We start from the raw sequence: 15,103 nt of genomic DNA, 5'->3' as shown, positions 1-15,103 counted from the left end.
TCTCTCTCTGCCCTTTCCCCACCTGTACTCTCTCTCTCAAGAATAAATAAATATTTTTTAAAAAGATAAAAGAAAAAAATAAAAAGATAAAAAAAGATAAAAGGAAACATTTTATCATTTGTTTGCAATTTCTTAATATTTCTTCTATTTTGATGAAGCTCTTTGCATGAACATATCCAACATTTTGTCTTCTTCTCCTCTGTCTAAACTCCTACTTAAAACCAAGAGAAAATTCGTCTTCAGATCTAGAAGCATAACTAGAGAGACCCATCCCCTCGACAGGCCTCATAGACATCTGGTGACCGTCAAATGGTCAAAGTAGCTCCCCTTTCCAAGTAGAAACCTTAGAGATCATCAGGACCCTGTAGTATAGGCTGGAAAAAACTCTAACTTTGATCACATTTATGTCTCTCTCCTGATGGCTCTGACGACCTTTAAGCTGAAGAAAAGGGGATTGCAGGAAGATACAATTAAGATTGCATGCATGCACTCACACACAAACCAAAACCCAGCAACCAAATGGTGGTCTTCATTACTTGGCTTGCTGCCAGAGATAGCAGGCACTGAAAGAATAAGAAGCAGTTACCAAGAAGTACCTGTTCCACAAAGCAAAGCCTTGAAGAGTTAACTGACTCATGAAAGCCTAAATAGGTTTTCAGAAGCTACCGCTGAGGGCTTCAGTCAGCAGGGGAATGGATCAGGACACTAAGGACTTGAGAAGAAACATACACCAATTAAACTCATGACCATTCTCCTGTGATACCAATATTGCAAACCTGATTTTGACCAAAACCCTCTAAGACCAAAAAGAAAATGTCCTGCTGACTACAAAAATATTTCCCTGTCCTCTTTTCTTTTTTTTTTTTCTTTTTTACCCCTTGTCTTCTTGAGGTCATAATACATTAAATGGGTACAACAAAAAAAAGTGAAAGTCATGGTTAAGCAGATTGCTTAAATAATGAATTAAAGAGAGAGAGAATATATCTTGTTAGTAATCCCTGAACTTCATTTCTAAAGGCCTTAAAATTGGTGTGCCTGGGTGGCTCAGGTCATGATCTCACGGTTTGTGAATTTGAGCCTCACGTAGGGCTCTGTGCTGATAGCTCAGAGTCTGGAGCCTCTTCAATTCTGCGTCTCCCTCTCTCTCTGCCCCTCCCCTGCTCATGTTCTGTCTGTCTGTCTCTCTCTCTCTCTCTCTCTCTTTCTCTCAAAAATAAACATTAAAAACATTTTTTAAAGGCCTTAAAAATAGACTGAAATTTGATAAACTATGAGACAGCTATTAAATGGGACCATTAGGAAAACTACATAGAAACATGGGTAAATGATTCTAAGTAAGGTTGAGTGAAGAAAAAAAATATATATATATATATATAACATCTGGAGTTATAATAGCCTACATTTATTAAGGACTTACAATTGAAATACACACACACACACACACACATATGGGTATGAATTAGAATGGAAGTAGTTGTATTAGGATATGAGATTTGGGGTAATCTTTTTTTATTTTCTTAAAAATTTTCTTTCATATGATCACAATGATTTATCCATTAAAAGAAGTATAATCAAAGAACTAATTCTAGAGGGAAACTGATGAATGCCCAAATTACTGCTATTGATTTCCATATACTTTGTCATGTGTCCAAGTTTATAATGGAAAAGTATTGACAGGAAATTTGACTTCTATAGAAAACAATAACAAAGCAGTCACTTTGTAAACTTAATTTAAAAAATACAGCAGAGAGAATGAGGGGTTTAGGTTTGAAAGCTTGAAAAGAAAATTTAATTTAATTTAAAACAGTGTTCAGGGGCGCCTGGCTGGCTCAGTCCCTAGAGCATGATACTCTTGATCTCAGGGTCATGATTTCACACCCTGAGTTGGGCATTACTTTAAAAATAGAATGATAAAATAAAAGTGTTCATTTCAGACACATGGCCTGAAGCGACCGTGATGTTGCTTCAACTGTCCTAAGGATTCCCGTGTGAGGCCCACAGTGTGGTGGTTTTGTAGTTAGAGAGCTCAGTATTCGAACTCCAGCCCACCACTTACTAGCTGTAGTTCCTTGGTCAAGTTACTTAAGCTTTCTAAGCCTTAGCTTCCTCCTGTTTAAAATGGAAATGTAGATAACCCACCTCAAAAGATGGTGGGAGGTCTCTAATAATATAGAGCATTGTAAAGCAAGCAGTTAACGCCATGGTAGGTAGTTCATATTCAGTAAATGCTAGTTCCCTTATCTCTCCATTCCCTTTTCAAAAATCCACCATATAAAAGTGGATTTACTTGTGACTGAGTTAATCATCAGATTTTTAATAATACCATTTGCCACTTATTAACTGCCTACTAGGATACTAAATACCCAACACATAGTAAGCTCCCAGTAAAGATATGTTTAATGGATGGATGGATGGATGGATGGGTGGATGGATGGATGTGTGGCTGGCTGGTTGGCTGCCTTAATCTTTGTCTTCAGATGCCTAGAAGAGACACTGGATTTGTTCTATATATTTCTCAGGAATACAGCTGGGACCAGAAAGTACAGCGATAATCTCTATTTTTTTGAGGAGAAAGAATGGGTTTGACTAAGCAAAGACCAGGCTATTGGAGAAGAGCCCTTGGGAAGAACAGAGTAAAAAGGGGGCTTTTCTTTCCTTCCAGGTCTTTGGACTTTGCTAGAAAGAGTCACTCTCTCCATCTCTGGGTCTAGCAGAGATGATAGCAACCTGGTTGAGAATAACAACCTGCCAGAGGTGTGTTGCTCTCTTGCCTCCTTCTGTATGCTCTGAGAGTGGATAATGCTTAGCCCAGAGCAGCAAGGCTCCCACTGGTGCCAGCAACATCCTAGAGTAATCAATCTTTGTGGAAGGCCTGACTCAGCTGTAACAGGCCTTCCACATGCCTGGGTCCAGGTGCAGTGCATGGGCTGTTGCCACTTAATTTCCTTGGACAGTAGGTGGAAGTTACAAGGAAGCAGAGTTTCACATAAAACCAAGAACAGCATGCCAGTAAAGCTGTCCAAACATGGAAGAGGCTGACTTATTATACTGACCCCTGGGCTGAGAGGAATGTTGCTTCCATGTTGTTATGTTGCAGAGGGAATTCTAGCTTTAGCTTCATGGTTACAATGAGAAAAACTCCTAGCCTGAAGATTTTGGTTTCATTGGACTCTCACACTCTTAAAACTAGGCTTTCTACTGACACCTAGAGGCTTACTTGTAAATGTTGCTATAAATCCAAACCTGAGGAAAATTCCATTCTTTCTCAGTTCAAATTTTCAACTCTACTTGGGCCTATAGGTGTTCCCCTTCTGCAGATACTCCCAGTGGAAGAGTCTCAAAAAGGACTAGATACTATTATGATCTTGCAGTCACTGTATCTCGACACAGCTACAGGACCAGGACAGAAACACAGTTGGAGGAAAGTCCCTCTCCTTCTCAGCCTCTTGGAGAAGGAAACAGATCATATACATGACACAAGAAATTACCATGTGAGATAGACCCTTCCAAGTAGCTAATGTGGGTGATTAGTGCCATGAAAGCTGGATAAATATAAAGATCCCTGTGGTATGGGGTGGAAGGGCTTTTGTAGATGGAGTGAAACTAGAGCTGGTTCTTGGGGAAGAAATAACCCAGGAAGGTAAGGGGTTGGGGGAACAGTGGCAGTGACTGTAGTGAAAGAGATTTGAAGTCCAGTGGACCTGAATCAAATCCTGGCTTTTTTTCACTAGCTGTGACTTTCAGCTAGTTTCTTCAAGTCTTTGAACATCAGCCTCGTCCTTTTTTTTTTTTTTTTAATTTTTTTTTAACGTTTATTTATTTTTGAGACAGAGAGAGACAGAGCATGAATGGGGGAGGGTCAGAGAGAGAGAGGGAGACACAGAATCTGAAACAGGCTCCAGGCTCTGAGCTGTCAGCACAGAGTCCGATGTGGGGCTTGAACTCATGAACTGTGAGATCATGACCTGAGCCGAAGTCAGACGCTTAACCGACTGAGCCACCCAGGTGCCCCCAGCCTCGTCCTCTTCCAATGAGGACACTCATGCCTTCCTTGAAAGCTTGCTGTATGGATTACACATAACACATAGAATTTGGTTTGTTCAGTGTCTGGCACACAATAAGCACTCCAGTGGCGGCTTGTATTGCTGTGGATTTTGACACAGGGGTGGACCCGATGTGTTCAGGGAATATGACATGAGACAGTTTGGGGCAGTGTTTGTGTGGAAGCACAGGAAGTGACTCTGAAGCAGTGTTATGTGCTCAAGAGGACCCTGGTTTGAGTTCTTGATCTCATATCAACAGGCAAGTCATTTCCTTTCTCAGGGCCTCTTTCCCATCTTTACAGTGAGGATATTGCTCTAGGGAAGTATTTCTTTACCTTGGCTGCATTTTGGAATCATCCAGAGAGTTTTTAAAACTTCTAATGACCATGCTGCACCCCAGACCAACTAAATCAGAATTTCTGGTGCTGGACCTCCAGACAGCAGATATATATATATATATTTTTTAACTTTATTGAGATATAATTATTTACATATATAATGCTGACAATTTGATGAGTTTGGCCATATACGTACAACCATGACATTATCACCACCATCAAGGTAATGAACACATCCATCACCTTCAAAAGTTAGTGTCCCATTTTTGTGTGTGGCAAAAACACTTAACATGAGATCTACCCTCTTAACATTTTTAAATGTGCAATACTATGCTATTAACTATGCACTATGTTGTACAACAGATCAGTAGAGTTTATTCAGTTAGCATAACTGAAACCTTACACCACTTAACGACTCCCCATTTCTCTCTCCCCTAGCCCCTGGCAACCACCATTCTATTCTTTGCCTCCAAACATTTGACTAGTTTAGATACTAGATACTTATAAAAGGGGAAATCATACCGTATTTGTCCTTCTGAGACTGGTTTATTTCACTTATAATGTCCTCCAAGTTCATCCATGTTGTCACAAATAGTAGGATTTCCTTCTTTTTTAAGGCTGAATAATATTCCATTGTATGTATATACCACATTTTCTTCATCCATTCATCTGCTGATGGACATTTGGCTATTGTGAATAATGTTGCAATGAACGTGGGAGTGCAAATATCTTTTTGAGAATCTTGATTTCAATTATTTTGGATATATACCAAAAGTGGAATTTGTGGGTCATACGGTAGTTCTATTTTTATTTTTTGAGGAATCTCCATACTATTTTCCACAGAGGCTGAATCATTTTACATTCCCACCAACAATGTACAGGACTTCCGATTTTTCATTTAGCTTTATCAATACTTACCTTTCATCTGTTTGTTTTTGTAATAGACATCCTAACAGGTGTGAGGTAGTACCTTATTGTGGTTTTGATTTGCATTTCCCTTATGATTAGCGATGTTGAGCACTTCTTTATGTACCTGGTGGCCATTTGTATTTATTCTTTGGAGAAATGTCTTTTCAAGTCCTTTGCCCACTTTTTAATTGGGCTACTTGTTTTTTGTTTTTGTTTGTTTGTTTGTTTGTTTTTTGCTATCAGGTTTAAGAGTTCCTTGTGTATTTTGGATGTTAACCCCCTATTAGATAAATGGTTTGCAAATATTTTCTCCTGTTCTGTACTTTGCCTTTCACCTTTGATTGTTTCCTTTTCTGTGCACAAGCTTTTTAATTTGTTATGATCTCACTCATTTATGTTTGCTTTTGAAGCTTATGTTTTTGGTGTCATATCCAAGAAATCATTGCCAAGACCAGCGTCAAGAAGCTCTTCCCCTATGTTTTCTTCTAGGAGTTTCACTGTTTCAGGTCCTATATCTAAGTCTTTAATCCATTTTAAGTTGATTGTTGTGTATGGTACAAGGTAAGGATCCAATTTCATTCTTTTGAATGTGGATATGCAGTTTTCCAATAACATTTGTTGAAGAGACTGTCCTTTCCACATTGTATAATCTCAGCACCCTTACTAGAGATCAGTTGGTAGTATATCCATGGGTTTACTTCTGGCTCTCTATTCTGTTCCACTGGTCTATTTGTCTGTCTCTATGTCAATACCATATTATTTTAATTACTGTAGCTTCTAAATATATTTTGAAATCAGGAAATGTGATGCCTCTAATTTACAGACAGATTTTTTTTAAAGTTCCCCAGATGATTCCAATATGCACACAAGGTCGAGAACCATTAGACAGTTGTCAAAAACCAACCTCTGTGCTCTGGAGCTGAAATATGAAACACAGAGTTTGGGTATAAAAAAGGAAGACAGTTTATTTCTTTGTCAGGCAAATGAGGCTGCAGGAGGCTAATGCCTTCGAGACTGTAAGCTTGACTGTGGTAAAAGGCTGAGGGGTTTAATAGGAAAATACAGGATCTGGGTGGAATCTGGTACATGCTATCAGCCGTGCCATCATGTCTTCGAGGTGGTCGCATGACTAGCACTGGCACCCACCATCCCAGTCTCTTTACTGAGTATACACTGAGGTCAGCAAGATGTCAATATCGACACCACATTCCTGGAACAAAGGATTCTACAGAAAAACAAGTGAAGGGAAGGGGGAGGCTTCAAGAAAGAGGGAGACAAAAATTTGTTGTTTTAAGTCAAGCCTTGCTGAAACACTAGTGTGTTCATTTTAATTTCCATCCATCTTTACGTTTCTATGATGGTTTCAAAACTACATAATTGTGTGGGGGGGTGCCTCGGTGGCTCAGTCAGTTGAGTGTCTAACTTTTCATTTCAGCTCAGGTCATGATCTCAGAGTCATGGGATCAAGCCCTGCATCAAGCCCCTGCATCAAGCTCAGCGTGGAGCCTGCTTAAGATTCTCTTTATCTCTCCCTGCCCCACTTTCCCACTCGCACTTTCTAAAATTTTAAAAAACACTACATAGTTTTTAAGGTGTCTTATACTTCTAACACTAGAAAGATAGAGAAAAACAATAAATAATTATTATATAAATAATTAATATATAATGGCTACTATACGTTAAGTGCTAAGTGTCAAACACTCACCAAGAGCTTTTTATGTGCTATTTGAAATTCACAATAAATCTAAGGAGCAAAAATTTTACAAATGAAGAAATAAGTTTAGAAAGATATTTTTTAAATGTTTATTTTGAGAGAGAGAGAGCACAAGCTGGGGAGGGGCAGAGAGAGACAGGGAGAGAATCCCAAGCAGACTCTACACTGTCAGCACAGAGCCCCATGTGGGGCTTGAACCCACAATCTGTGAGACCATGACCTGAGCCAAAACCAAGGGTTGGCTGCTTAACTGATGGAGCCACCCAGGCACCCCTAGAAAGATTTTTGTTTGCCCAATACCATGCAGCTAAGAGTCAGCTAGAATTTTAACACATATTTCTCTGATGTCCCAGGTGGAAATCTGATGGACTACATTCTACCATTTCCCATAACTCCCACACAACATTGGAAATCATTTCTGCTTACCTGGAGGCAAATGTCAAGATCCTAATGCCTATGAATGGATGTATTTCTGTGAACTTAGGAGGTTTTACACTATTTCTCGACAAGTATTTCTGCGCAAGACAGGTATAGCAAGATAGTATAGTCTGAGCACAGACTATAACTGATACATTACTTTTTATTCAATATTTTTTAAATATGAAATTTATTGTCAAATTGGTTTCCAGACAACACCTAGTGCTCATCCCAAAAGGTGCCCTCCTCAATACCCATCACCCACCCTCCCCTCCTCCTACCCCCCCCCCCATCAACCCTCAGTTTGTTCTCAGTTTTTAAGAGTCTCTTATGCTTTGGCTCCCTACCTCTCTAACCTCTTTTTTTTTTTTTCTTCTCCTCCCCCATGGACTTCTGTTAAGTTTCTCAAGATCCACATAAGAGTGAAAACATATGGTATCTGTCTTTCTCTGTGTGACTTATTTCACTTAGCATAACGCTCTCCAGTTCCATCCACGTTGCTACAAAAGGCCATATTTCATTCCTTCTCATTGCCACGTAGTATTCCATTGTGTATATAAACCACAATTTCTTTATCCATTCATCAGTTGATGGACATTTAGGCTCTTTCCATAATTTGGCTATTGTTGAAAGTGCTGCTATAAACATTGGGGTATAAGTGCCCCTATGCATCAGCACTCCTGTATCCCTTGGGTAAATTCCTAGCAGTGCTATTTCTGGGTCATAGGGTAGATCTATTTTTAATTTTTTGAGGTACCTCTACACTGTTTTCCAGAGCGGCTGCACCAGTTTGCATTCCCACCAAAATTGGCAAAGATAAAGTTAAGCTTTCACTTTTTGCAGATGACATGACATTATACATGGAAAACCCGATAGACTCCACCAAAAGTCTCCTAGAACTGATACATGAATTCAGTAAAGTTGCAGGATACAAAATCAATGTACAAAAATCAGTTGCATTCTTATACACTAATAATGAAGCAAGAGAAAGACAAATAAAGAAACTGATCCCATTCACAATGCACCAAGAAGCATAAAATACCTAGGAATAAACCTAACCAAAGATGTAAAAGATCTGTATGCTGAAATCTATAGAAAGCTTATGAAGGAAATTGAAGATACAAAGAAATGGAAAAACATTCCGTGCTCATGGGTTGGAAGAATAAATATTGTTAAAATGTCAATACTACCCAAAGCTATCTACACATTCACTGCAATCCCAATCAAAATTGCACCAGCGTTCTCCTCGAAGCTAGAACAAGCAATCCTAAAATTTTTATTCAATATTTTTATTGAAACAGTTATCCATGGAACCTGAGTGGTCCCCAAACCAATGAGTAAGATGCTGCCATCTTGTGGCATTATTTTGTAAGGCCAGGTGTGTAATCCAACAGTGAGGAGAGCCCAATAAGCAAAATTATAACCATACCTAATACTTTGCACTTTTGTTGTCTTCCTAATTGTAACATAATTTTGTTTCTCCAAATATATTATTAGGAATGAATCAATACAACAACATAAGAAAATAGGTAATAACTGAAGACAAAATAATAAAGTTGCCTCTCCTACTCTTTACTAGTAGTGTATCGCTTTGTCAATTTACTTAATTTTTCTGGGTCTGAAATTTTCTTATCTATAAGATGGAGACAATAACACCCATCTCATAGTATTGCTTTAAAGCCAAATTAAAATATATATGTCAAGATCCTGGAAAATTGTGGACATTTGACATGTATTGGTTCCTTACTCCCTTCCCTTCTTTCCTGATCCTTTTCCTTTTCTCTATTTCTGAGCTCTTCCCACTGAAGATATCCTAGCCTTCTGTTTTCTGACCGCTTCCCTAAGTATTCTCCCCATTGTTCTTTCAGTTTCCGGGCTCCACCCTATTCCCACCCTCTCGAACACACACACAGAGGGGGTGTCCACATTTAACACACATGGACCCTTACCTTGGTAAGGTAAAGCTCAGTAAGCCTCTCTCCATTATCCAATATGGCTAACCACTCCTCCACTTCAGCATTTGTGCTGTTGTGGGTATTGCAATGCAAAACACCTGCTGGGTTTCACTGAGCAGTTTTCCCATTGCTAATAGCATTCATTCTATGATCCCATCAGAGTCTGGTCCCCTCAGATTCTATCTCTTACCCCTGACCCTTTCACCTCAACCCTGGGACACCTGACACACATACATCTCCCTCTCTGGCCCCATTTCCCACCATTCTCTCACCTTACTCACTCTGCTTTGCCCACTGGCCTCCTCCCTTTTGCTGCTCCCTTTGCCCTAACGGCTCTCCTAGAAAACCACATGGTTTGCTCCCCTACTTCTACAATTTTCTTCTCAAATATCACTTTATCAGAGAAGGCTTCCTTGATAGTCTGTATAACTATATAAAATAACACAAACACACAAAGTCCCAGTAACTGTCCATCCCCCTTATCCTGCTTAGTTTTGATTTGTAGCACGCCTTACCACTCATCATGTTGCTATAAAGGTGAAGGAGCTGGTAGCTTCTTAAAGTGTTCTTGTTGGGAGGGCAAGGTTCACTTGGTGGGGCATTGGTTCCTCCATAGGGGATTGTTCCAGGAAGCATTAATTATGTATGTTGGCTGGGGATAACACATGTTAAAATAAATCTGTGGAAACGTATTTTTCATTCTTGCTGCTCTTACTCCTCAGCACTTTGTCTCTCTTCCCCTTCATATATTTTAGGATTCCTGCTTCTTCTGGTTTCATCTGATTTTAGTGTTTTTCATTCATGGTAGGAATCCTAAACCCAGAGTGCATGGAAAGGCTTCAAAAGGACACATGAATAACTTGAAATTATTGGCAAGATTTTGAGGGTATGTTTGTTTTCTACGGCAAAGGTCTATGGCATTGATCAAATGCAAGGAGTCTATGACTTTCCCCCACCTAAAAAATGAAAAACCATAACTGTACAGATGACAGCTGAATATTCCCCTATCTTAATATGCATAATACTTAAACATTGTTTAATACTGTCTTTCTCAATAGCTTAAGCACCAAGAGTAAAGAGATAGTATTTATTATTACAGTGCCTAGTGTACTGGCTGACACCTAATGCTCAATAAATACTTGTTGAATGAATGAAGACTCCATGGTGATAAAAAGCCTATTAGTCATTCTGTCCATAACCTTCATTGAACAAGTATTGTTCTGGGGCTAGGGTGTCTCTTGACAGATCCATTTAGATTTTGTTCTGCATCTAGAGATAAGGGAAGAGTTATCCTACTAAAAAATGCAAATCTCACTTTTAACATAAAAGAGCCAGTCATAGTACACACTGTAAGAAAGGTTGAGTAAAGATGAAATAGCCAGTTGAGCATCAGAAATGGAACAGTGAAAAGGAAGTTAGGTGGAGTGAAATTCAGAAAGAGGTAGCTCCGTAACTAGAACTCAAAGAGTTGATAAACCTGGCAAGAATCAGATTTGTCCAGTTAAATTCAAAAACAAAAATTTAGGCATACATTCAAAATCACCAGTCCCATCATTAACGACAAAAAGAAGTTGAAAAACAAGTTGGTTGAGGTTTATATTTCTAACAGATGAGGTGTAATGAAAGGGACTTCTGGCATCTGTGTACTTAGTTTTAACTTTTATATTAAAAAAAAAACAACACTCTGACTCAGGTAGTTAAATTGCATTTGGGGAGTGTGTGTGTGTGTGTGTGCGCGCATATTTTATAAATTTTTATATTTAACAGATTTTAAAGAGCTTCACAGATACCTTAGCAATAAGTCCTCTTAGTTTGTAGACCTGTTTTTCAGGCAACAGCGTCCTTCACAGTAAATAAGGGACTGCAACAACAGTTGCGAAAGAGTAATTGGTTGGCTCTGTTTCCATTCATTCTGCAGGAAAGCCAAACTTCCTTATTTCCTCCCAAATGGTTTTGTGAAGTCCCAAGTGCCCCTCCAGAACAGTTGTCTTCACTGCCATTTTCTTCCTGACTGCCCCAGCTCTGGCTCTCTGTAGAAACCCCTCTTATTCTGTTGAGGCTTAAAGGGCAGGCAGGCCTCTGATAGCTGCTGAAAGAACTCAGCAGTTGCTGGTGCCCACACAGAACTGTCCCAAGGCAACTGAGATCTTGTGCTGAAGCTTTTCTTCCTAAATAGTTGTGGTAATTTTCACCATCTCTTGTCATTGCCAGAATCACCGGGGCCAACTCGGGCTCTGTTGAAACCACCTGGTGTTCCAATTCTACTAAAAAAAAATTTTTTTTAACAGCAACTCCGATGCTATATGATATTTTATTTTTAGCAAACTTCTAATTTTAGTTATAGATTAAAAAACAAAAATAGTTGTAGATTTACAGAAAAGTTACGACCGCAGAAAGTTATATGCCCCACACAGTTTTCCCTATTATTTTGTTTTTTTTGTTTGTGCTTTTGTTTTTTAAGTTGATTTATTTTGAGAGAGAGAGAGAGAGAGAGAGAGAGAGAGAGAGAGAGAGGGGAAGGGAAGGGCAGAGAGAAAGGGAGAGACAGAGAATACTTAGCAGGCTCCACGCTGTCACTGTCAGTGCAGAGCCTGATGCGGGCTGGGCTCAATCTTACAAACCGTGATATCATGACCTGAGCTGAGATCAAGAGTCCAACGCTTAATTGACTGAGCCACCCAGGCACTCCACAGTTTTCCCTATTATTAACATCTTACATTACTATGGAACATGTCATACTTAATGAACCAATATTAATATGTTACTATTAACTAAAGTCCCAATGTTATTCAGATTTCCTTAGTTTTTATCCAACGTCCTTTAGCTGTCCAAAGAGCCCATCCATGAAACTACATTTGTTTATTTAAATTTTCTTTAAATTTTTTTTAAGTAGGCTCCACACCCAATGTAGGGCTTGAACTCACAACCCTGAGATCAAGAGTCAGATGCTCTACCAACTAAGCCAGTCAGGCACCTTTATTTATTATTTTTTTTGCGTGCATTTAATCTCTACCCCCAACTTGGGGCTCAAACTCACAACCCCAAGATCAAGAGTCGCATGCTCCTCCAACTGAGTCAGCCAGGCATCCCAAGACAATACATTACATTTAGTCATCATATCTCCTTAGGCTCCTCTTGGCTGTGACAGTTTCTCAGACTTCTCTTTTTATGACTTCAGCAATTTGAGGGACACTGGTAGGGGCATTTTGTAGAATAGCCCTCAGCTGGGATTTCTCTAATGTTTTTCTCATGGTTATATTGGGGTTATGTGTTTTGGAAAGGAAAACCATTCTCATTACGGGCCATTCTCATTACGTCCTATCAAGGGTACATACTGTCAACATGACATCACTGTTGATGTTAACCTTGATCCTTTAGCTGAGATAGTGTTTGTCAAGTTTCTCCACTGCAAAGTTTCTCTTTCTCATCTTCCCCCCACCACACCTTTCCATAGTATATTCTCTTTGAAAGTAAGTCAATATGCATAGCCCACACTTAACAAGCAAAGAGCTATGCTTAGACTCCTTATTCAATTATTTATGTATATAAGTATAACTTCATGGATATTCAGTTTATACTTTGAGTTATAATCCAATACTAATTTATATTCTCAATCCGTGTAAGTCATTCTTTTTCACAAAGATACTGGTCTTGGGAATTGGAATTTTAAGATCTGGGTTTGCAAGATGCACCTCTGTCACCCATATCAACAGACGATTTTGCTGAAGGAATTAGGGTAATTTGAGATTTTTTGTTTCTGAATATAGAGATTGATTTATGTGATGTGAAATACTCAATTACAAGTCATTGGTTTTCTTCTGCTCTCGTTCTAATTGAAATGATGCCCCAAATCTTTTTAAAGACAATATATAATATTAAAATTTCTAATCAAAGTTCAAAAGACTAAGTTTTCTACATGGCTCTTGCTAATGACAGTGAATTATCAGCAGAACAGTAAACAAAATATATTCACATTCTCAAGTGACTTTCAGTAAAGGGGAGCAATGAAAGGGTTACACTCACAGGACTGATTTAAAAGCTACCCCTTTGGACAGCAGCGACTAGTTTTAATTTACTCTAAATTCTTCATCAGGCACCAATGCAGGAAAAAGGAAAGGTGCAAGTGTTTCTTTTCATTATTTTTTTAATGCTTATCTTTGAGAGCGGGAGTGGGGGAGGGGCAGAGAGAGGGGGGCTGAGAGGATCCCAAGCGGGTTCTGCGCTGACAGCAGCAAGGCCCATGGGGGGCTCAAACTCACACACCGTGAGATCATGACCTGAGCCGAAGTCGGTCGCTCAACCGACTGCACCACCCAGGCATCCCCACATCCCCAGTACTTATTTTTTAATGCAGAGAATGTCTCTCGGCACCCCCCCCCCCACACACACAATTCGGAGTTGTAAAGAGAACTTTCATTAGTTATAAAAGTGCAAGTTGAGGGGCGCCCGGGTGGCTCAGCCGGTTGAGCTTCCGGCTCTTGATTCTGGCTCGGGTCACGATCTCAGGGTCCTGGATCAGGCCCCTCAACAGTCTATGCCCCGAAATGTGGAGCCTGCTTAGGCGTCTCTTGCTCGCTCGCACTCTCTCCCTCCACCCCTCTCCCCTGCTGGTGTTTGCGCTCTCGCTCGCTCGCGCTCTCTCTCTCTCCCTCAAACGAAAAAACAGGACAAGTTGAGAAAGGGGAGGAAAGCTGAAGAGAATCATCAAGAACACCTGCCAAGTGCCCTCTTATCACTGGAAGCTCAGGCTAATTATTCCTCTCATTTTGTTCCTCTCTCCCAAGAATGTGGACTCTTTTCTTGGTCAAGAGAGCCCGGTGGCGGCAAGACGGAGGTGGGACAGGGCTGAGGCATTTGAGCCTGCCTCCCACCCGCCTCTCCCCTCCGCAAACTCTGACACCTGTGGCATTAGCTCAAAACCAGACTAGGTGCGAGGTCGGAGGAATCCCTGACCTTCTCCAACAGCTCACTCACAATGGGCCGCCCCAGATAGGTGAGCTGTTGAGAGTGAGCCGCGGCGGCAAGAGCCCTGGACTCTGGCATTACCAGACTTTAAGCTAGCACTTACTGAACACTTTCTGTGTGCTCGGCTCTCTTTGCTAGTGTTTTCATGTTATTTTGTTATTTGAGAGAGAGGGGAGAGAGAGAGAGCAGGGGAGAGGGGCAGAGGGAGAGAAAGAATCCTATGCAGGCTTGGGGCTTGATCACAAAACGCGGGGATCATGACCTGAGCCAAAATCAAGAGTCCAGTGCTCAACCCACTGAGCCACCCAGGCGCCCCTTCATGCTTTTCCAAACAAATTGAGGAGGTGGGTCCTATGATCCACAACCCTGCGAGGGAGCTGAGGAAAACTAAAGCTCAAGGAAACCCAGTTACGTGCCCATGTTCACACAGGTCAAACCCCGTTCCCTCGAATCCAAAGTCTACTCCCGCTAACCACCCCTGGCCTCTGCGCCCCACCTCCGTCACCTCCCGTCTTCTCAGTCGCTTCATTAATAAAAACGAGGTGGTTGGCCGAGATGATCTCTAGGAGTCATTCCAGTAGGGCGGTTTTACCGGTTTAGGAACGAGGAAGGAAAACCAAGGTCTTCCCTTCAAACCAAGTGTCAAATCGCAGCGAACGCGCGCGTTTCCATTCCGTGCGGGTCGAAAGCGCCCTCAGCCCCAGCCTGGGGTCCTGGGGTCCCCGGTGCGGCTGCTCGCAAGGGCTCACGGGCCCCCGCGCG

General features: G+C 40.7%; 1 long non-coding RNA gene across 1 annotated transcript in view; it reads right to left on the bottom strand.

Moving 5' to 3' along the window:
* The window catches only part of LOC122231193, a 37,605-nt gene extending 22,527 nt beyond the window's left edge, over window positions 1-15,078 (bottom strand). Inside the window, exon 1 of the long non-coding RNA XR_006208386.1 lies at window positions 14,838-15,078. This is a non-coding gene — a long non-coding RNA (uncharacterized LOC122231193). The remainder of the gene's footprint in view (window positions 1-14,837) is intronic.
* Window positions 15,079-15,103: the final 25 nt, after the last annotated feature.

This window comes from Panthera tigris, chromosome D1 (assembly GCF_018350195.1).
Source record: "Panthera tigris isolate Pti1 chromosome D1, P.tigris_Pti1_mat1.1, whole genome shotgun sequence".
NCBI classification, from domain to species: Eukaryota; Metazoa; Chordata; class Mammalia; order Carnivora; family Felidae; genus Panthera; species Panthera tigris.
This window is presented reverse-complemented; position numbering and strand designations above follow the sequence as displayed.